General features: G+C 39.8%; 1 long non-coding RNA gene across 1 annotated transcript; it reads left to right on the top strand.

The window, feature by feature from the left end:
• Window positions 1-1921: 1921 nt before the first annotated feature.
• LOC120411497 lies at window positions 1922-22837 on the top strand. The gene is made up of 3 exons (XR_005603824.1): window positions 1922-14920; window positions 15231-15325; window positions 22655-22837. It is a non-coding gene; the product is annotated as an uncharacterized LOC120411497 (long non-coding RNA).
• The last annotated feature ends 1700 nt before the right edge of the window (window positions 22838-24537 follow it).

Genomic DNA, 24537 nt, shown 5'->3' with positions numbered 1-24537 from the left:
CTGGATTCCTTCAGAGTGTATGTCAATTTCAGTGCCAAGACTCTGGGATTCCCAAGTGATATTTCCTTTTAAGAAAATTTCTCTCCTGCCCACCAGAAGAATGAATAACATTCCAGAGTAATTAAGTTTGCTTGGCATCCTTTTCTTTAAAGGTTTAGATATTTAGATTTGTGAGAGTATAAGGAACACAAATCCTCTTGATCAAAAACAAGAGTGAAAATAACAGGTTGTTTCATACTTCAGAGTTGTATTTAGAAAGTCTTCTCTGAGTTTGACCATAATAGTGTATATCGTCCACTCACTGTTTGGTGTGTGCTGGGACAGTCATACCTGTTCATAGGAGGACACACTTCTGGAACTTCAAATCTCTCTCATTCTTCCCACTGACCACTTCTTCCTCATAATTTTTTAGCCAAGAAATTCCAAATAGAAGTTTGCATATGTTGGGAGGGCTAGAATTGTTAATGGAGATGACATGGGTTATAAGTGAGTTTTCAAAGTGGAGGCACTTCACTCACTTCCACCCATGCTGATCCTCTGAATTTTATGTTTGTTACCAAAACTTCAGTAAAATAAAAAACTCCTTAACACCAATGTAGCATTAAGAAGCAGGCATTATTTGGGCGGATGCAGGGGGGAATAGCTCCTCCAAGATCTGTGCATGCTGAGTACAGGGAAGTTTCTGTTTATATACTGTATTTTACACACATATTAATTGATTATCCCAGAATAAACATACATATGATAATAATTTCCCCAATATCATTAACATATTTCCGTGCCCCTTTATGCCTGCGTTCTTCTGTCCTGGGGGTGTCTCTGGTGGTCCCTGGTGGTTGGGGACCCCAATGTTCGAGGTGACCTGGCTGAGTTGGCAGGGCACTGGGGCTGGTGAACTTCCAGTTCTCCTTCCTACACAATGGGCATTGTGCAGTTCCATAGGCCAGTGGTTTTGGTAGAACAAGCATTGTGTTAGCTCACCAGGTGTAGACAATTTATCATCTGGTAACATCTGCATTAGCTGGAGATAGCTGGTACGTTAGCAGTGAGCCTGGATTCTTTAGAGGGGTGAAGGAAACTGCAGCCTCCAGTGAGCCTTTCAATGCACGGCCTGCATGAGAGAGCTGAGAAGGTGCTACTGTGGCTTCAGGCTACAGACTCACCCCAGGGTGGATGGCAAAAGCAGAACTGTGTCTGGACAGCAGCAGGGAGGCTGAATGCTGGGTGTTTCAAGTTAGGGAAAACAGTGGAGAAAATAGAGATAGCCCATTGCCAGAAGACATGCTAGTGGCTTTTCACTTACTTAGTCCTAACACCATATGTTTTCTTCTCCTTAACAAAATTGTTTGCTTTTCCCTCCTGTGCTGGTTTGTGCAAATGTGGAGGAGAATATCCTCTGATAGAAGGCAGGTTATAACCAGCTCTCCCCCACCAGGTTCAGGCAAAAAAAGAAGTTTTCCTTGGAGAAAGTGAAAGAGAGAAAAACTATTTATTTAACAAACACACAGGAAAAGGATAATAATGCTAAATAATAAAACCTCTCACTGTGGAGAGAAACCTGGGAAAATTCAGAGTCCTTCTGTATATGTAGTCTCTCTCCTCCTCCTTGGAGCTGGGTCGTGGGCCCACCTCCGGGGCTTTGGTGGGAAATTCTCCTGATGTGTTCTGATGTTGAAACAGTCCAGAAGAGAAGAAGGGAAAAACAAACCGAAGTCCCAGGAAAACAAAGTTCAACTCTGTGTCTCCCTCCAGAGAAGAGGAGCCGAAAGCTGGCGGAAAAGCAAGCAGGGCGCTTCCTCCGCTCTTGCTGCTGCAGAAGCAGAGGAGTGTGTGTCTGTGTCCTTGAACAACTGCTTTGAAAAGTTCACTCGGTTTTTTCTCTCTCCCCTCTCAGGCTCAGTTTAAAGGCACAGAAAGGCGCAAAGTTAATTTCTGGGCATAGAGCAGCGATAGGGGATACACATCATAAAGTCACCCCAAGACACCTCCCTAATTTCTGAGTTTCAGTATAAAAAAAGGCTCATGTGGAGTTTTTGTAGAGATAAGATGATAATGATGATCATCATTATCATTATTACTCTTATTACTGATTTAGCACATGAGGGGTTTGGGGAGGCAGTTTGAGTGGAGCACTGGTTTATAGGTGTTCTGATTGACAGCTTGGGTTCACATCTTTATGTGTGGGAAGACCCTCTAATTCACTGGCTTGTGGGAAGACCCTCTAGTTCACTGGCTTACAGCACACTTGGGGTGCTGCAGACCCCTCACTTTAGCTGGAGAGGGACCTGCAACTCCAGCGTTTCTCTGTGTGAGGCCACTGAACTTCCTTGCTTGACATCAGGCAAGAGAGGTTTTGACAAAATCCATAAATTTAATGGATTCAAATGAAAGAAATAGAAAACTTTGGCATGCAAGTAGAAATTGAAAAAGGGAGTTTCTTGGCAAGGAGAGAAAGGGAGTTGAACACAGTTTGGGAAAAGCGATTTGAGAGAGAGGCAATGGAAAAAGTCATGGGAAGGAGGACAGGCACACAGAGGCCATATGTAGAAATTTCTGAAGAAAAAACCCCAGAAGGATGACTCACAAATGTAGGATGGGAGAGTAGGAATCAATATGCTGGTGGAAGACTGTAGCATAAGGTGAAGTTTGTTAGAGGATTGCCGGATGAGAATGTCAGGAGGGGCTGTGACTTCGCTGCAGAGCCGTTTGACTGAATGACCAATACAGATCCCATCGAGCCCCTGGGGAGAAATACGGTGAAGATCTCTCCTTAGATGGCTCTGAAATGTCTTCTCCAGGTGGACAGACTTTGCCATCATAAATGAAATCTTAATACCACACATTTATTCTGTTTTGTGAACACAGTAATATAAAATACATACATACATACATATATATAAAAATCAACAATTTTATTCATGATAGAGAATTTGTATGAGTTATGCTACCATATTTGCTGGAGTATACAGGTCCAAATGAGAGCTGTATGGCTTCTTAGTCTTGGAGTGAACACATAAAAGTTGTGTTGTTTTTATTAGTGCATTGTTTTAGTATAAACTTCAGAGTTAAATGGTACTGCATGCCACTTTCTGGTTATGGAATTTTTGGGGTGGAGGGACTAGAATAGAGAGGAATGTGAATCAAGGGGCTCTAGGAGTTATTGCTGATGCTTATGGAGGAAAATGGGATCTGGTATACTGGAAATTCATTAACTTGTGACATTGCAAAGTTCTGGAGTTGTTTCTAAGTGTGTGGGACAGGGCTTAAGGGGGAGATTAGATAGGTAGGTAGAGAGATATACAGATAAAAGTACAGTAATTTATTATTCTACTACTTTTCTAAACTCCTTTTATAACCATGGAAGGTACTTTGTCCAAGATGAATAAATCATAGCCTTACTTACATGGCAGTTTTGTCAAGATGACTCTGCACTGTACACATAGTGTACCATTACACAGTGACCATGGAATAAGCACAACTGTCATAATTAAACTTAATTTATCATGGTTTCTCTGCAGTTTAAAAACAAACCTCCGCCCACAAAAAAAAAAATACCCTCACAAAACTTCTATTTTAGGTAGCCACTCTTCTCCTTCCTCTGTTTTCTATTGAACAGAATCTTAAAAAGGTAAAGCAATCAGGAAATTGGAGTTGTAGCTGTCTAAAGTGCACTTCCAGTCTGAAAAATCACACGCCCCTAATAAGAAGTAACAGGATACCCAAAAAAAAAAAATTCCATGAGAGGTTGTGAAGACCATCATACTTTAATCCCTGGATTTTGTGGTTTTGAGGTTTGGGTTGTGTTTAAATATGTTCTTTTCTGTCCCTTCGATTATGAGAATAGCCTTGAGAAGTAGATTTTTAAATGTTTTTGAGTTTGAGGTGATCTGAGCTGGTGTGACTGGGGTGTTTTCAGATCTATTAGGGTAGTTAAGACCTTTTTAAGCTCTGCCACACTCAAGCAGTCATACCACTTTTCACAATGAGCAAAGAGGCTGTGCTACTTCCTTATGTAGAGCTTTGTAGTGACAGCATAAACATCCTCATGTCCTCACATAAAGGAGATTGAGGATTGTGACAAACTGTGGCAGTTACGATGATTAACTAATGCTGGTAGGTGATCTGCTGTGCTGTGGAAAGGAAGAACAAGCACACTGTTTTTTGAAGAGGTTGTAGAACTTCAGGCACAAAACTACTGTATTAACGAGCACTCTATTGTGACTCACTGGTTTAATTAGAAACACACCGTGTTTATTTGTATCCCTAAAACTAATCAGCTAAATTTACTCCTCCTCTAGGAATATTGAGACCCATCTCATGTTTCAGTGGATCACAGAGGCTAGCATTTTTGTGCTCAACATCATTGTTTGTTTAGAAATGTCACAATTCTCTACCACATAGCAATTCCCAAATGCAACCCCATGTAAATCAATACAGAGCAGCTTGTTTATCTGGGGAGAGAGGCATCAGTTCAGCAGATTATGAATTTTGAAAAATTAGAGTTTTGTATATGCTGCTTGGTTGTGACCATGGCTGCTAAGGAGCGAATCTGAGCTGACAGGAATTTTTAATGACAGTTTTCACTGCATGCAGTCTTTGCTTAAAACCAAAGGAGCTAACAAAGCAGCACTGGTGCATGGACAGCTAAAGCCCTTCAGTGAAACAGTAGTTCCAGATTAACAAAATGTTGTTATCTACTCTGAACTTCTCACTTGCAGTTCCTTTGCAGGAAATCTTGAAAAATCTTGGGTTTCTCCCTAAATGGCACAGGAACAATTTTCAAAGCTGGAAAAGTTTCCAGGCACTCCTCCTAACCACTTCTAAACTGTGGTTGTCTTAAGACACCATCTTCCTTATTAGTTAAGCTTAAAAAATACCTGTCAAGTCTTATTTACTAAAGATTAATTACATTATTTAATTTTATCATACATTTTCCTGGTGAAGCACAAGTGCGGGAGTTAAGGCAAAACACTGCATCATGGAGACCTAGATGGTGAGGTTTGTGGAGTTTAGTAAGACAGGATGTTTCAAAGCTAGCCACTTTGAATCAGACTTATGTAAGAAAGTTACATATAATAAACAGCTTTTCACAGCTGGATCCTAATGATGTGAAGGTTTACTTCAGGCCTATAGTGCAGGTTTTTTCCTCCTTTGTATGTCGGCATTTAGAAAATAAAGGCATGTTTCTACAAGTTTCCACTTTTTAGAATTGTTTCAAGTTTTTATGATTGAGACTGATTATGTTGGATGTGAGCACATTCCCGATTTTATAAATATGTGATTTTGAAATGAAATACATTACAGTGCTTGCTTTTGTGTAATATGACTACATAAAAACAGTTTGTTCCCCCAAGATCCAAACAAGCAAAATATGTTCTGTATTTACTTCATGGATTCAACCACAAGAAATTTGACCTTATTTGCATAGTTTCTTTTCTTTTGAAAACATGCAATATCCAACATGTTCATCTACCTTGTATTAAAACCACTATAAAAGATGGGGTTTTTTCAGTATGTGACATCTCACACTAATACAAGCCAGACATTTTTGTTTTCTGTATGATGCAATAGCAAAAATCTAATACTTTCAGAAGGTAGAGAAAATTCCGTACTTCAGGTGGCAGTTAATGTTACATGGGAGAAATATGCCTTTGTTTACAGTTGCCAATATTTGTTTATGTGAAACATAATATCTTTATATAATTCTTCATATCCCTCCCATTTAATTTAAGTTATGAAGGTTGTAGAGAGGGGTTACAAGCCAGACTATTGATTTTGCCAGCTTATACCATCTGGAGTTTTTTCTTCCTTAGTCTTAAGTACCAGGAAACAGGGTCAGGAAATCCAGAACTCTGACCATAAAGAATGTGTTTTTCAAAAAAAGTCACGCTAGTTTTAGCAAAGTACAGAGTTGAATTTTTCAGCAGTGCTGACCATTTGGGACTCCACTCAGAATCAGTGGAAACAATCAGTGTGTATAGCTGCACACTGGGAAAGAAATCAATAAACCTGCAGTTTACATTTCTGAGACCGAGCAGTACTGATCAAACCAGCTTCCTTGACACCCTTGCACCTCAGTGCATAGAACTGTGACAGGAACAATGGAAGGTGAAGCTAGATCTTGCTTTGAAGACAGGGTAGCTTTATTTAACTGAGTATTTTTTAATGGGCCTAAGGGGTTAAGCAACTTTCATAAAGGGTCTTGAAAGTATGATGAGGGGCTGAACCCTGGGCTCAAATTTGCCAGTGTTGCTCCATGCATTTTTGTACTCTTTTGTATTCTTTTTGGACCTCTGTAATTCCAGAAGCCTCTTTGATATTAAAGTTTGCACAAACTCCTCTAAAGAGTGAAAAAAATTAGCAAAGACTGGCAAAGAGTGATCTAAACAAGTCTGTCTGCCTCTCCAGGGTCAGCCTCAATGACAAGCTCAGCATCATTTTGAAACCACACACCATATCAAACCACAAATCCTAGCATTCCTAAATGGTTCACAATGCAGCTGTGTGTGCAAAGACAAGGAGGTCCATAAGGCCATATTTAAAAGGCATTTGAATACCTAACTATTATTGTCTTAAGCCAAGGTTCGTGAAATAGATTTGGACCTCTGCTTATGGTGTTCTTTTTTCTAGTTAGTAATTTGTTTGCAAACAGAAAAGTTCTTAGAGAAGCAATCTAAATTAAAGTTCTTTCTTTACACAGATAAAAATGCCTGCCTGTAATCTGCCCAGCTGTAGATGAATGAACTAATGATAGGCTCTGCTTTAAGATAAGGAATTGCAGCTCTTCATCTACCTGCTTATTTGGACTGGCTTCCAGAGTTCAGAAAAAAAAGTATCAAATAAGATTTCAAACAAGAAAAGAGATTTCATGGCCCAGCTTCTTCTCTAGTGGATTTGGAGAGCTAGGCTTCTGAGAGTCTATCCGCCAAAGCAACACAATGCATGAAAAGATAATCACTAGGGATGCTGAGGAAAGAAACAAGTATTAAGTGTTTAAAAAAAGCACAGCAATCAGTGTCTGGGTGGATGTGTTTTCCTGAGCTTACCATGAAGTCCAGTTAACCTTGTTAACCACTCAGTGGAAGGATGCCAACATCTATGACACCAAAACAGGTGATTCCTGAAGGTTCTGCATACTCTGAAGCTCCTTCTGGCCCGGTGCTTTTTAGGGTTCACTCAGCATCCTGACCTGGGGTTTGGTCCCTTGCCAAGCTGACTGGCAGTTGTGAAAGCAAACAAAACATAGATTGGTTGGAGTGTCCTATCAGTATGTTGTATTTTGAGAAGGGTAAAGGTGTACTAATATTTCTAGCCCTAAATTAATATGAGTAACTCTAAAACAAATTATTCCAGTCGGAATGCAGACCAGGTGCATGATATTTTCAGTTTTCCTGTTAAATAGAAGTGAATGTCTGCAAAAGGGAGAAATAATCTCTCTGGGTTTTTTTTAGGAGTGGGAGGGCAGCTACATGTTGCAACATGGACATTTTTTTCAGCTGAAGCCTTCCTTATTTGGGATTTTAAAATGTATTTTCCTCCTACTTTCCACACAGCAGGACACGTGTATTGTTTCCTGGAATTGGAATGATCACCCATTGTTATCCAGATAGCTTTAGCCAAGCATTACTTTCAAGCAGCAATATCCCATGAGAATTTAATCTCCAGAAAAAGAGAACCTGTATTAGAATGCAGTTCCTCAGAGTTCACAAATTGCTATTAGAATAGCAACGTTCCACGTGCTTGCTGAGACATGGTAAGTAAACCAGAAGGAAAAACAAGTCACTCCATGAGCAGCAGAAGTAGTGAAGCCTGATTTCCTCCAGAGCCATGCACTCTGTCACCCAACACCACTCCGTACAACAAGCCAGTTTCCCTTCCAGTATCCCAGGAGATGTGCATCTCAGTAACTTGAGAACTTCCTGTGCTTGCAGTGTTTCCAGTTCACCACTTGCCTCTATATTCTCTTCTCTTTTCCCACCCCCTGTGTTTCTGAGGTGAGGGGAGAGATACTGGCTCAGTTAGGAACAGTCTGATGAGCCAGGCAGTGCCACGTGCCCAGGGGACAGCCAAAGCACATGGGATGCCACGCAATGCCAAAGGGAATGGTGTGTAGGAGTTCCCTCAGCAAGAATACTGGGTTTTGTTTTCTTTCTCTGTAGATACATAACATAATTAATTGGGTAATTAGATGTCTTTGCGATGTCTGGTTTTGTCACACAGGCTGAAATGGATCAACAGATTGAAAAGTGAGGAGGAGAGACTGAAAAAACTTTCTTCCTTAGACAGATATGCTGGTAGTGTACCTGCCATTTAGCACTGAAAGATATAGCATTAGCTATTTGAGACATCTGGATGGCACATAATGATTATAGTATGGAAACTCAAAAAAATAAATAAACAAACAATTAGTTATCTACTGCAGCTGGGTAATTCAGTGGGTATGAAGTTTAGCATAAAAAACAACTGGCTGCCCTCTCATGTTGTTGAGCTGGAGGGTTCATCTATAAATTAGTAAATGGACTCAGTGTCCGCTCTTCTTTCCTTAGTCTTAGTTATATGATGTATCTAGAACAAAAGTTGAGCTCTACAGATTCTCTTTTTGAAGTTTGTGCTCTGTTTAATAGAGTAACCAAATCTATCTGACTTCCCAGAAGACTTATTATTTAGAATTGGATAAATGTATTTAGGGTTTGGAAAGTTTTATTTGTTTTCTTCACCCAGCCATGCTAACTGTGTTCTAACAAATAAACACAGGTATATGAAGTAATTTTTAAAAAAAAATTCTAATACATTGTGTTTATGGGAGTTGAGATGTCATAATCACGTTGCATATGTTATTAACATGAGACCATCTAGAGGAAAGAGTGCTTTAACCCTTATATGAATACAAAGCGAGCTTCTTCTTTTATGAATTTATTTCCTTCCATTATATATAAATTTTCTTTCGCTATGGATCCTCACATAAGGCAATGGTTTATTTTAAGTCCTTTCTACTATTTCTTGCTAGGATTTAAAACTTGAGTCATTATATTTTATATAATCCACATCACTGTAAGTGCTGTAACTTGATTACTCCCCAGAGGTCTCTTCATGTTGATCACATTGGGATAGCTTCCTTCATGTGGCTAGGGCAATTATATTAAAGTCTGAAGAACCAAGACTGTATTCTTTGAAAAGTGGCTGGATCTGAAATATAAGCTATTCCATACTGTAGTAAATGCCATGTAATGGAAACATAAAAATAACTAACTTGAAAGATTCAAAATTATATATGTTTTTTTGCAGCTCACAGAGTAACTTTTAATAACTGCTGGTACAGCTGTTACAAATAAAATATGCTTTCTGATTCAGTTGCTTACTTTTTTTGGATGACAAAGTTACTTAATAGACAGTCCTTTGCTTTCAAAGAAATTAAAAATTCTGGAGAATTAAATACGTATTTATCTATTTATTGCAAACAGAACTAAGCATCTGTCTATTTCAGCTAAGATACTTAGTTCACTCTCTGAATGCCTACAGCAAAGTTTACTTCTTTGTGCAGGTGAAGAATTTTGATTGGTTTTTTTCCTAATCCTCAATTCCTCTGTTTTATTCTCTTTTCTCTTGTACCGAATACAAAAGGTCCATTTGTCTTTAACAATTGATTGAACCAAGAGTTGTGTATTGTATATGTCCATTGTGCCTTTTTAGTAGCCTGTAGTAGTTTGTAGTTTTAGTAGCCTCTAGCTGTTGCTTCTACTCATTATTTCTCAAGAATTTTTAGTAGCCTTTAGTTATTGTTCCTACTCATTATTACCTTGCCTTACCTGCTCTGCCTGTGTCACAGAATGCTCTTCAGAGCTGGATAGACTTTATCAAACATGATATCACTCCTTTATAAAGCCTCCTGCTAGGTCTTGTCATTTGTGCATGAGGGATTGCAGATTGCTCATCAATCTGAGATTCCAAGCTGACTGCTTGTGCCAAAGTGTCTCCTGCCTCTCTTCCCCTGTCCTGGGAGGACTCAGCCTTAGCAATCCATTAAAAAGTGCAAGGCTAAGGCAGATAAGCCGCAAGACAAAGTGGAAATGAAAAGGGGCTCCTGAGGTCCAGAGACAGATGCAGTGTAGAAAGTGTGAAAGTGTAATTCAAGACAACAACCTTGTGCTGCTCCTCAGTTTTTTATAGGACCTGGAGCATGCCAATACATCCTCATACAGTATCTCTGCTTTTCCCTGACCTCTGAGCATAGAAAAGGGTTGCTAGCCTGTGAAAATGGCTGTGCCCTACAACTGTAGAGCTTAGCTGTGTTTTGATGGGTTTGGCTTTATTGGTTACTGAACAACAGAATGTAAATCTTGGGCTATGCTTTCTCCCCAAGGTTCTCTATTCCCATGACTGCACGTGACTATTCCCTGTCTGCAAAGTCTTCTACTGCTAAGACCATGGTCTCTCCCTCACTTTTCAAACGCAGATAAATTAACCACAGGATCACTGAACCCAAAGAGACCTCATGTCTTTCCTGGTATACAGCTGAATGGACCTGATGACTACATCAGCCATTTTACTGGAGCAGTTTTCAGGTGTTTTCTAAATCTTCATCTGCCCTGTGCTGTCCATTGTAAGCAACAACAATTTAATATGTAGAGAGCCAAATGACAGGCCTTTTTGAATACTCCTAGGCAGTATATGCTGTATATGCTCCTCTTCCTGAGGAGTTTGGGCATGCAGCCAGTTTATTTAAAGGCATCTAAGTTTTCTCTGTTGAACAGCCTAAGATGATAAATGCTAAAGTGGTAAACTGCTAACATGTATAGGTCTGGGACCAAGTGTCTCCAAACACATGGTAAAGTCAGCATTGTGCCTCTGCCAACTGCTCTCTTTTTCTTACCATGTGCTGGCAAGGAGTCTGTGGCTCTTTCAGTATATCCTGTCTCTTGATCAAAACCAAAAGCTTGTTATAGCCTGTACATTGTGCAGAAGCCTTCCCAACCATTCCATAAATCCTTTACATTTTTCCACATGCAGATGGTTTACATTTTCCATTCTCACCTATATCTGCATTGAATAAAGTTTTTTATCTTACAGTGACTTCAACTGAAAAATAAGCACCCATCCATTATACCATTATACCATGTTTCTTAATTTGAGAAAGAGTCTGAGGAGTACTCTTACAAGTTTATTACCTTTGCCTTGGAAAGCTTAGGACTTTATAAACCTCTTTGACATGAAGTATTCATTGGGGGTTCTATAGGGGTTAAGAATCAATAATTTACGTGGGGTTCCTTCTGCACTTCCTAGTCAAAAACCTCAGAGGTGGAGGGTATTTTTTCTTGATTTTTCTGGGCTCAGAAGAAATTGTAATATTGATGTGGTTCAGAAAAAGATGATTAAGTACTCTTCCCATTTGCTTCTCCAAGAGTGCTTTCTTTGTTTTTATACTATAACAAGACAAGTGCCTTCTTCAGTCAGTGCTGCCAAGAAGTGGGTGTAGCCCCCATGCAGGTCATTAATTCATTAATTCAACAGAGTCTAAACACAAAGTTTAGAAGGCAAAGTCATATCACTTGCAGTAATTTGGCGTTATCCCAGTATTCATGATAAGAAACAGTTTTGTTATGTTAACCCAGGGTTTGGTCTGGCTTGTCAGCCCTTGAAGGTCTGGATTTTAACTGGGAAGAGTACCGTGCTAGACTGTCACTCAGAAAATGATACTGCACAGGCATTGACAGTATTTACATGGCATTTAGAGAAGCAAATAATTCATTAAATATGAATGGAAACGAGACAATTATCACTTCATCATTGTTTCCTTTTTTCCACTCTCTGTATTTCCTCTTCAGGGGGATGGGAAACGTTCATATTCTTTTCCTTTGCTCTCACAGACCATAACATTGGCTCAGCACAGGAGGGGGTGAACAGCTGCATGAAGCCAGGAAAAAATAATCAAGACTGAAGGAGGACAGGAAATTTTAAAACCAGTGCTGCCACTAGAGACGTGTAAGATGACATTGCACCTTCCACAGAGCTGAAGATTTGCTAACATACCAGAACTCTCACAGAGATGTTCTGCATGTGTGTATATATCACACGCCCAGAAAGCACAGAGTTGGCTGCAGCAATAAATCCAATTGGTGAAAAGTTCCAGCATTTCTACATATTTTTCTTTTCACTTTAGTTGAAGGGTCTTTGCTGAACTCCAAATGCTTCACTTCAAATTTAGAGCCTTGTAGATATTTTTGTGTCTTTTTTAAATAGTATATTTATTTTATCATTATATATCTGTTAAGAATGTTTTTTTGAAAGAAGTACTGTAGATATTTTAGTAGTAAGTATGTTAAACTTTATTCAGTAAATTAATTACAGAGTTAGGAAGTTACAGTCATTACTTAATTGTTCACTGTTTCATAAATGATATTAAAAATTATGACTGTCAAATTAAAATGTGAACAATTTAAAACACATTTCAAAATTAAACAACTTTGAAATTATACAGTCTGGTACTTCTGAATGTTTTGTTTCACGTTAACTCAAAGTATCACTTTAGTATTTCTCACCAAAATTAGTGTTTCCTGTTTGTTGCTCAAGATACACACATATTCTACGTCTGCTATGTGCCAAGATTTGTGTGGGTGGGTGTGCTAGCTAACAGCTGTACCTATGAACTTCTGTCTGCAGTGGGCAAGAGTAGAGCTAGGGATGCAGCCTTGAGCATGCCATCTCAGTTGTGAGAGGCTTTTGAAGAGTAAGTAAAGAAACAATAGAATAAAAAAAAGTCAGAGGAGAAGAAACAGCTGTGATACCAGGATGCAAGCCCCCAGTATTATTTTGCTACTTACAGTCTCTGTTGCTGGTTATTTGGTGCTTACCTGTTTTGCTGGACCTCAGCAAGCTGTGCACTTGCGCAGTTTTTCTTCATTTCACCAGATGGTTCCAGTGAATTTCATGGTCAAGATCTGATTCCCAAGGCTGTTAGAGGGGCTGGTCCTTTCTGTCTGGTAAGATGCTTACTTAGCTCTATCGATTTTCTGATTCTGCAGTTAATTTGTTGTGGTAATCCATTTTACACAGAACAGGTTAGATACTTTTGGAAGCAACCACAAAAACTTCCTAGGCTTACTAGAGAGAGGCATGTTTACATGAAGCATTCAGTGTAAAAGTTGTAACATTAGACCTCTACTAATTTCTCTTTTGGTTTTGAGTCAACAATATTTCTACAAACATTAAAACATGTAACGCAAATAAGGCATCAGTCATTCAGAATTTCCTCTCTTTTTTTCCACCCCTCCTGTTGGAACTCTGGTGTTCCAGTTCTCTGACTATTTGGACCATTCCTGGAATTCTTGTTTTTAATTTAAAAGTTCCAGAAATGTTGTTGTGCAGCTTGTCTGCATCTTTTTTTTGCAATTGAAAATGAAATCACTTTGCTGACAGAATTTACAATATAGAATAAGAGAATCTCTAACTGTCCTAACCAGCTGTGCATGTTCACATTCATGAATCTAAAAGTGTGTGCAAAAGTTGTGGCATGTTGTGAAGGTATCCTGAGCTCTCTTTCAGTATCAGACAGCAGAAAAGTAATAATGTGCATATACTTAGAGCAGCGTGATGCCAGACTTTTAAAAAGGGGTTATCAGAAATTTATGCTCTTTTAATTGGCAATATATATGACGTTCCTCAATTAGAGATGTATGGACACCTTCCTTTTACCTGTAACATTCATACTTTGACGTGCCTTCATCCCAAACTTCTTTCCAGTTCCAAATCTGTCACTCAGTTCCCACCACATGACCTCTTTCCCCTTCTGCTGATTTCAGGAAAGCTGCTTTTTTTGGCACAACAGGCATGGCAAGGGCAAGTGGTGGTGTGGCAAACCACTACACCAGCCATGACAGGTACCCTCAGATTCTGCATGTGAGGCATTTGTGCTTGGCAGGTTAGATGGTAGATGAGGCAATAGGCTCATTTTGGTGTCTGTGACCCGTTTTCTTCACCTGCTGGTGAGTATCATTATTTCACAACTGCTGGATAGATATGTGGATGATAAAAACTGTGAGGTCCTCTACAGCCCTGGATATATAACTCTAACAGGAGCTCAGGCAAGGAAAACTGATGGCTGCAGAAGTGGGAGTTGTCTCCCCATGGAGAACTTTTACCTTGGCCCTATCTTCCCTGTGCAGTGGTTCATTGTCTCACTGAGCTGTGAGCTGCTGGGGTAGTGGGGAACCTTCCTGAATTGACCCTCTCTGATGGTATTAAGGCATACAGCAGAGCAACAGAGATATCAATAACAGTAAACACAGTTAGGCAAAAGTTAGCTTGTTTGCAGTTTTAGGAGGACAGTCATGATGTTAAAATGCAGTTACCATTCCCCATGGTGAAGTCTTCAGCTCTTGCCTGCTATGATCACATCACATCGTTTTAGGGTTGACACAATGAATTTGGGATGAGTACTGAGATAATTCTTGGGATACACTCCAAAATTCATTATTTCTGCTACATACCCACAGCAAGGAATCATTAAGATATTTGAAGCAATCCCTGACTGCCATTTTACAATACAATAAAATATGTTTATGCAACTGAAGTGTCTATTATGTGAGAGAAGGAAAAGAATGATTAAGTAGTATAACAAAAGTGGCATACTACCAGGGATTTGGCTCACTTGCACTTTTCATAAATACAACTGTGTTAACTAAACTTCGAAAATATTTTCAGTTTGAGACATAAAAAATGTATATATGCAGTAGTTCTGGTTTTGAGATGGAGTCCTGAATAGCTGTATTTGGTTCAATAACTTTGTTTGGGATATTCCCCCTAATATTCTTTTGAAAAACTACTTCTTGTTGTAGAAGATTCTCTAGCAACAGGATTAACCCCATAATATACAGAATATGATCAGAGGGAAGTAAAGAAGCTGAGAATGGAGTAAGCCATTACAGTAAGTGTAACCTGGTGTGCATTACCATTCAAACAGAATTATTTAAGGGAAACTTAATTACCAAGGGAAAAGAATATGTATCAGGAGAGGCAGCTAGTGAAGAGGTGATGGAAGGGGTAAGGTGAGACAGCTCTTAGTTTGGAAGGTGTATTGTCCACTGTGCTCTGTATTGCTTTTTACACCTGACAATGTCTTCCTGGCCCAGAGAAGTAGTGGTTTAATACTGTACACCCATATAACACCAAATTAATTGCATTGCTGTCTATATAATTTCCTGACTAATCAGCACCCACTCTTTATCTTATGACAGTATTGTCCAGGGATTATGATCCAGAGACTTGCAGAAAGAACTCCATTGGGATGAGATCTGCATTTGCCCTTTGTGCTTCCTAAGTCTAAATGGAGGTAAGATGATAGAGTTCAATGTTTGAGATTTCCATGTACTTTGAAATTAAATTGGACAGACTGTTGTAAAGGTTCTAATGTACTCTTGTTTGTATCCAACTTTAAGAAACTGCTCACAAAGGTCTCTTTGTTCAGTAAAGGTGGGATGTCTCAGCCTTCACCTGCACCATACTTGGGGAAATCTTTGCTTAATATGTTTTAATGTAATCTTTGTGATAGAGGGGTGTCCCAATTACATGTTGTGTGTCGTCTTTACTTTGAAATATGTTATCTCTGGTTTGACCAAGATGCAGAACAGGCAAAAGGGGAATCAGAAAAATGTGTGTAATGTCACTCTGCACAGTGGTTTCCAAAAATTTGCTGCAGCAGAAGGCCAGTGCTGGTGTCATTTTTTGACAGCCCTGGAATTATTTTCTTGCCTTTCACAATTCATGCCAAAATCATTCTGTGTTGTAGTGCTTTCACTTTTCTTGTTGCTCTTTCCTCTGCATTTTGAAATGTCTTGATTTATGGAAGAATACCCTACTGAGGCTCAAGGTAGTTAAGCTAGTTGTTGGTGATGTGTACTCTCTCTATGCTGAGCTTCATCTTTGTCTATCAACCACAGCAGGAAAAAGCCTTTCCTGTGAAGTGTCTGTTTATAACCTCTAAGGTGCCATCAGCTTAAGCAGAGTATGGAACAGTAGCCCACTGAAGGGGAAAGAGAACACTTTGTTCTGTTACAAAAAGGAACACTTCAGAGTTCACATTTTATTGGCACATGCATTATTTTGTGCACATGGTGAGGGAAGAAGTCATGCAACGAGGGACCAAGGGAATATTAAATGAGTCAACGAATTGAGGAGGTGCTTGAAAGGGGTAATCAAAACCAGGAGGGTTTGTTACTTCAGAAAAGGAAACACTACAAAGAATAGGCTGTTCATCCTGGACATCATTTGAAATGCGCATGAAATGGGTGTGGATTTGGTAATAAAAGCTGAGTTTGCTTGACAATCTTTCAATAGCTTACCATGAGTTCCCAGAACAAAAGTTATTTTAAACTTCCCTTTTGTAAATGAGCCCATGATAATCCTGGTATAGTTATGTTGGATATCTGCTTGAGCTTTGAGGTTTATCTCTTCTGAAGTGCGACCTTCAGGGGGTGGGACATGGATCTTGTGGGGTTCAGTTTTAAATTCTGGTTAAAACTGAAGCTGGGATCAGACATCCTTCATTCCAGTCAGAAGTGACCCCAGGCAAGAAAATTAAGACCCATTCATAACCCAAGGAACTGAAAATGAGTGCATGTCCTATGATCTGTGATGTGTGCACTGGTCCCTCCAGAACCAGGTGGACTGATGTGAGGACAGGGGTGGTGCACAACGCCTGCAAGTGAGATTTAATGGTAAGTTGGTATTTAAGATGACTCAGAGTCAGTATGATACCAGGCCAGTAAAGGAATTATAGGGAGCCAAAGGGTTCCTTCAAGATGTGAATGAAACAGTTTGGCACCACTATGGGATAAGAGTCTTAAGGACTGAAGTTCAGCAAAAATACATCAAGAGTTTCTCTCTCCAAGTTACTGAGTGTATTATAAATTTACCAGAAGTCACTAACTAACACTTCAACACATAATTCTGGCCTGTGAGGTCTGGTGACCACAGCAGATCATCCCAAAGGTGGTGGGAAGGGAAGAATCCTGGGGCCCCCCTTCTTTTGAGTGGCTAGCACGACAAAACCATGCTCTCCTGCAATGTCAGCATTGACCTTCTCATGGGCTGAAGCTTTGAATACTTTGCCAGGATGTCCTTGCTTTTTCCATGGTATTTGTTTTGGTTTATCTGCCTGCTAGGCTCCCCTCTTCCCTCACCTCACAACTAGATTTGCTAATTTCAGTGAAGACTGTGGTTACCAGCCCATTTCTATACTTCATTGATGTCATTTTTCTGTTTCCAGAACAAACTAATAACATATGTTGCATGCACCCAAACTTTCTCAGGTTGAATCTGTCTTAGTTTTCAGTCATTTCTCAGTTGTGGGTTAGGATTTTTGGCATGGAGACTGTGTTTCTGTCACCCCTGTACCAGAGATGAAGAATTTGGGATGCTCCTTTTTGTGACATGTCCCTCTGTCTCTCATAGATATTTGATAGTTTCACGGTTTAGGTTGATCATAATGGCACAAGTTCCTCATCTTGACTTCATAACAAAACTAGCATTCCTGCAGCTTGACTTTGATGATTCAGAAATTATTCACTGAATGAGCTAGTGGCATAACTAGTGGTAGCCTGCTGCCTTCTAGGCCCAGTGCCTTCCTACCATTTCTCCTCACCTTGCCATCAGCTTGGAGTCTTCTCACTGATCTTCATATCACTATTGCCATCGTCCTCAGAAGTGCGTCCTGACTGTGCTCTCCTGAGACTTTTCCCATATCAGCTCAAAAACCACCACAGCACACTTAGGAGTTGGTGGCATGGGTCAGCCTGCAGTCCCACACAAGTCTACAAAAAGATCAGAAATGCTTCCAACTCTATTATTGCCACTGAGCTGTTCTCAAAGGCATCTGCTGTATCATTAGTCCGGAAAGAAAATCTTGCTTTTGTAGCTCTAGCTTTTCAAACACAGACAAATGCACAGAAGTGTTTTATTGGGTTTCTTCTTTGTCTGGTTTTTGGGGTTTTGTTTTGGGTTGTTTGGTTGGTTTTTTTGTTTGTTTGTTTGATTAATATAAAGAGCTACCCAAAGGCTCGTCCACATCCTTTATTTTGTTATGATCTTTTCTGCACCAAAGACAGGGTCTAGTAGCCAGCAGCATTATTATTTTACACACACTAATTTGAAGTGAAAAATGTATTCCTCTTGTGAGTAGGGATGTCCTATTTCTGTATCTCATTTTATGTCACATTCTTTGTAGAAGACTGATTTGTACAAGAGCTAAGGTTACATTCCCTCCTCAGGTCCATCCATGCAAAAGCTTTATTAATTATATTTTATAATTTATGCATTTTGAGACTCTTCCACGATACATGTTTTCTTGAGACAGGTCACATGTCACCAAGTACAGAGATTTGCCAAAAATATTGAAACTCTTTGCCAGCAAATCACACAGGCTTCAGGAGATATATTTTTTTTTTTTTTTTTCAATTGTCTCATTGGCTCAGAGTGTTTGGAGATCAGATGAGGTTAGATTTAGGGTTTGTCAGAGCAAACCTGGCAAGTAGAAATTAAGAACTGCAATGGGATTGCAAGCTGCACCACAAGAATTCTAAACTGGTACTGTGGTCTGAGATGCCAGAAGAACATACTAAGGGGTTAAACAGGAGACCTGCTTTATTCCATTTATAAATCAGGCTCAAACCTTAGTACATTTCCGCCAAAGGCCTGCCAGAAAGAGGCCCTGGAAAACAGGCTGTCTAGGGTCTGTAGGGAGATACAGAGCTCTGGCCAATTTGATCACAAGTTGACACGTAGCCACATTCTGCAGTGAAGCACAGGTTTGTTGGACCAGTAAGGAAGGGAAAGTGTTGTGAACTTCTTCAAGAAGTCTATCTTTCAAAATACGAAACCAGAATCTGGGAGTAAAGATGATGTGTAAGCTTTATATCTGTTGAAGTCTTGGGTGTTTAAGTCTCTGTCATGGGAATTCCCACCAGTAATCTTCAGGTCTGACTGGCTTAGTGAATATTTTAATGGCAAAAAAAATGTGAAGAAACAACGGTCCTCATTTCTCAGAAATTTTTGAAAATCTGACACATCTCAAAATGTGGCAAACAGTTTACAATCTTAGAAGACAGATTTAAAACAATATTTCAGAATGTGAAGTGTATATATATATATATTTTTTTTTTTTTTTAAATGATGATGAGCCAGCAGAGCTTGCTGTAGATGTGCAGTAATAGGGAACTGTTGCAGAGCTAGCTCCCAGTACAGAAAATGCAAGTATTTTCTTAGGAAAATGGGCTAGGAAAGATTAAGTTGACATTTATAGATGTGGGGACCTTAAAGAAGTGGATCTGTAGAGCAAAGCAGTCGGTACAGAGGACCCAGTCCCCAAACCATGTGTATTTCCAGGGACTTAACTTTGGATTAGCTGTGATGACCTGGACCTCTCTCTTCAGTGTCCTGGACTGAAGGCCCATCAGTGGCTGGAGTGCACAATGTACTCCAGGAGAGAGGCTTCAAAAGTCCTGACAAAGACTGAGCATGGCTCACTGTTCTGGAGAGCCGGACTGGCTGGCACCAGCCTAGTGCAGATGAAGAGGTTATTTCCAGCAGGAACAGCCATGGCTTTCTCTTCTGCTGTCCTCCTGTCCTAACAGGAAAGCAAGCTGGACACGCTAAGGTTCTGCTTGTTTCCCTTTCAGCTCCCTCTGCAGCTCTAAGGCTGAAGTAAGCTTTGTGAACCATTTCCTGTACTTGGCTGTTGCAATCTTAGGCTTGCATACCATCCAAGAGCCCTCCTTGCAACAAAAGCACATGAAATGAGAGAAGACACGCAGGTCTTTGACCCAACTCTTTGGTCCAACTCCATCGGTGAGAAAAAGTTTACAGTATCCCAATACGTCAATTTTTCAAAGTTTTACTTGATATTCCTCCTAGAGAGCTGATAAATCTCAGTATGACAAGCACTCAGGGGACAAATACTACATTCCTGGTTAATTTCAGTGAAGCTCCCAGAAAAATAATGGACATCTAAAAGCTTGTAAAACATATAATAAAAAGAGCCAACAATTCAAAAAATGATACCATTCATCATATTAAGCAATTTCAATCTACTAACCACTTTCATACAGTCTGACAGGATGCAAGCCTGAAAGTGTTTGCATATTTGGGGAAAAGCTGATACCTCTACAAGTTGTTTTTAAGTGCAGTAGCAATCAGAAAACATTAAACTTCACAAGAGAAGAAGTTAAATGGTGTCTGGAACAAAGTTTCGTGGATACACTCATCCTTTTTTTATTAAATCCTCAAGAATTTTCTTTCAAAACTTCATTCCAGAGTGCATTGTTCCAATGTTTTTTTTCTCGCTAAGTGGACTGGTGAAGATGTGATGTTTCTCTGCCATAGAGCCTCAGTTGCAAGACTTAGTTTATCAGTCCTATCGACTGCCTGCCACAGCTTCAAAGCCAGGTGATAGAATCACCAGCTACTAAAAAAAAATCTTATAAAAATGCAGCCTCCTTAATTGTCATCTTCTGCTCATATTCTGGTTAGTGGTGGTTTTCCTGCCAGCTGTGCATACTTCTTGGTTACTTTTTACACTGTTCTCTGGATCTCTTCACGTTTCCTGGAAATGCTTTCCTGAGCCTCCCTGAGGAGGAGGTGGTTCTACCATGTGTCCTACCTTCAAACAGGGCTGCAGGTCTTTCTGGCTTCGAGTACCCTCAGCTCTTTGGAGGGAGTCTTCTGCACTGTGACTCTGCTCACTGGACACACTGTCATTTTGTCCAACCCCAGTTATATGATGCATCATTATTCTATTTTACCCATACTATTTAGGGACTGCTCTGTTGTCCTTCACAAGCAGAAGTACCCAAAGAAATAGCTTTGTTTTGCTCCAGTGGCTGTTCTTTCTCCAGTGGTGGGAGCTGTTGCTCCTACCCACCATTTGCTCTGCAGACCCAAACCATCTCAGTAGTACCTAGATCTACAAAGGCAGTCAGCAAGGCCCTGGCAAACAGCTCACAGCTCATCCATAAAATGAGAACAGAATTTACAAACAAACTTTTGCATGGTTTCATTGTCTGCAAGACAGAGGATCATCAGTGGCCTGTCAGTCTGAAACACCAAGGAACATATTTAATTAAAGCTTGGGTGAAAAATTATTCCAGTTATAGATCATACATCATTACCAAAAATGGTAGTATTTCAAGCATGCTTCCCTTCATACAGCTTTTTAATTAGATGTATCACTTGTTGTGGTGAAAGCGCTTTATTTGCTCGTATAGTGACCACCACAAAGTGACACCTCACTCAAAATCATTAACCTGAATTTTCAGTTTCATGCTTTTTGATGACATTGTAATGCTTGGTCAAATTTGACCCTTTAATATTTGAAATCTTCTCCACACTGCCTTTCTGTATTGCACTGTACTGGCCAGTTAAGACAGTCCTGTCAACACAAATACAGATCCATGTTCAGTTGCTACTGTGACAATTTGTCAACTTAATATCCACTCACAGTTCTGTACCAGGAGTGTACAAAATCTCTTGAGGGCAAAACCAGTGAAACAGAGTCTGTTGGGGAGTTTGTTTGTTGGTCTGGGTTGCTTGTTTGTTTGTTTTGTGGTGGTGTTGTTGATTTGGTTTGTTGGGGTTTTTTTCTTATTAGGGAAAGATGCCTCATTCTTTCAAGTCTAATTCTAGTTACTTGGTAAGAGGTATCACGTGTGTTGAGTTTCATATTGAAGACACATACTCCATAAAGAATGTGTTAATCCTGAGTCCATAGGAAAGCTGAGAACTTCTTTAATTTGCCCAGACAGAAGACGAGGTCCTCAGCTGCTCATGATTTGTTCATCTGTATAAAACTTATTTGCAGCTATGCTAACTGTGCATGTCCATCTGTAGCTCACACTTCCTACTTCAGATGGCTGTGAAACATCCTGAAGGATCCACTTATTTGGACCTTCAGAGCAATTGTACAAGTTTGCAACTTCAGCATCTTCTATGGAAGAGCTCCTGCCACAGATGCTCCCAGGCATTACAACATTTTTGGCTCTGATACATTATTGTTAAAGAAGGAGAATAAATGATGTAGAGCAAATTACAGTGTGTGAAATGAGCAGACCAAGTTTAAAAAACAAGGGGGCAGGGGGATTTCACTGTGCACGTGGATTCCTTGTGCCTAGAAATTATGACCTTGTAAATACAGAATATAATACAAGAAATATCAGGCACTTCCCCAAAATCTGAAGAAGAAACACAATCAGATCTGTTGAAAAAAAAAAGTTACAGGAGTGCTGATCACCCTTGACTGAATGCTGGAATTGGCATATAAGGCATCACTCATTCTCAAGTTAGATTGAACAAATCACTAAGAATGTGATTTAGGGAATCATCTTTTAGCATAAAAAATATTTCACATTGCTTAAACATGTGTTTTCCTTTTTGTTTGGTATTCAATATATATGATTTATGATGGTATTACAATATTTTTTATGAAAGCAGTGCTATTAACCTTAAAATCTTGAAAAACTTTAGGGGACGGTACCTGTAATATTTTGCAACTTGAAATATGTCAGATTTCCTGGCCAGCTTCCACAGGAAGTGTTCTTTACCTTACTGCACCTTAAGAGATAGTAGACTCCATGCCATCATATGTGACCTTTCTCTGTTGTTCAAAATTTAGAGGACACCAACAAGACTTTGAACAGCTGGTGAGCATGGCACAGACTCCATCCTCTGAAACAAGATGGTAAAGTTTGTCAGATGCTTTGGTACTCTTCAAAGCAACAGAACTGTCTGACTTCTATTATAACAAGTGATCTGTTTCTATTTTCAGATATGTATTAAAGGCTTCTTCTGACTTAAATACAAGCCTCCTGTTTCTGTCCAAGGTCAAGATTTGATCTGTGCTATGGCCTGAATAAATACCTGTGCCTCGCTTGCCATGGTCAGATGGCCTGGCTTGCCCAGGAGCTCCTGCATCTTCAGCTCCAGAAGCATGTCATTCAGATGTCTTAACTTGGCAAAGTTCAGCAGAAGGGATGAACTGTAACATTAGCACCAGAAACTCCTCACATGTTTTGTATTGCATGCAATCTATTTTCCCATTTGTAACATTCCCTGGTATATGTGTTCCCACCAGGAGGGGAATGCCCAGTTGTGGCATTCACCCATCACTCATTTTGTGAGATTATAAATTATTTGAGAGGAAAAGGTAGTTAAACAACACTTTTAAAAACATTTATTCTAAGTCCTTACTATTGTGGGTTTATTATGTGTCAATAGAGGAAAGTAGCAGGTTTGAATTCTCCACTGAAAATAAGAGAAAATAAAGTGTAATTTACAGACATGAACTGTAAACTTTGAAACATATCCTGCACTGTTAATAAGGGCAACCTTCCCATGGGGTCTGCACTACTTACTTATCACAGAGAAGTTCTGCTTCTTTTTGCAGAAGTGGAATAAAAAGCCCCAGTTTTAATTTTGCCTTGTTTTGAGGAGTTGAGTGGATGTGAATGGCTTTACTGAAAATTGTTGAGGATGAATAAAAAAAAAATTGAAAAACTGGACATGGAAATCCTCCTTAATTTTCTACAACATCTGTGCTTTTCCTCCCATCATGTCCTTCTCTGCAGTGCTGTCGTTTCTATTCTGATCTTTCTGGGAGCCCATTCTCCCTACCCAGTCTTCCTAGTGTGTCAGTGCTTCCATGGGATGGACCAGCTCTTTGGACTGGCACAACAAAGATACTTTCCTAAACACCTGGTTGCATTTTCTGTGAAATATTTCAAGTGGCATGCAGCAGGTCATACTTGTTGGAGGGTGGTCAGTTCAGGGCTGCAGGTCTGGCAACCTCCAAGAAGCTGGCTGGACATAATTCTTAAGTCTTAATAGGAGAGCAATATGATGGATCTTGTAAAACACGCTAGGAGAAAAGGGAGAGGCTGCTGATTTGCAAGGTCAAGAGTAGCATTATGTGAGGCATGTGCAAGGGTGGTTAAGTGGTGCAGAGGCCTGAACCAGGGAAAGAGAAAAAAGTCCCAGCATATGGGTCGGGAGGATTGGAGTAAATGAAAACCAAATGCGAATAGAAGCATGGGAACAGAAACATACAAGTCAAGCTGTGTGGAAAAAGGAAAGGAAGATGGGTGAGCCAGCACCAGAAGACAGTGTGTTGTGAACCTAATGGGCAACAGCAGCAAAGGCATTGAGGCAGGCAGCAGATGAGGCAAGAAGAGTGGGAGAGATGCAACCAGTGGAACAAGCTGTCAGAGGGGATCTCCACATCCCTCAAGCGACAGGAAAACAGATCATAGTCTTCTGCTGGAACAAGAAATTTTCACAGTGCAATGGCTCAGAGCTATTCCCTAGACCTGGAGCAGCCAGCCTGGCTGTACCCAGCATGAGGAAAGCAAGACCTGTATTCTGTATATGACAACAGGAAAAGTTATTTCTCTCAATTAACAACTAAATTAGCAGGAGAGACAACCTTTAGAATTAGATCATTGAGTGAAGTTGCTTTAACTCTAGTGACAAAACAGCTGTAATACCTAATCCAACGCCTCA

Source organism: Corvus cornix, chromosome Z, assembly GCF_000738735.6.
Source record: "Corvus cornix cornix isolate S_Up_H32 chromosome Z, ASM73873v5, whole genome shotgun sequence".
NCBI classification, from domain to species: Eukaryota; Metazoa; Chordata; class Aves; order Passeriformes; family Corvidae; genus Corvus; species Corvus cornix.
Note: the sequence above shows the minus strand (reverse complement) of the source record. Positions and strands in the feature narration are given on the sequence as shown.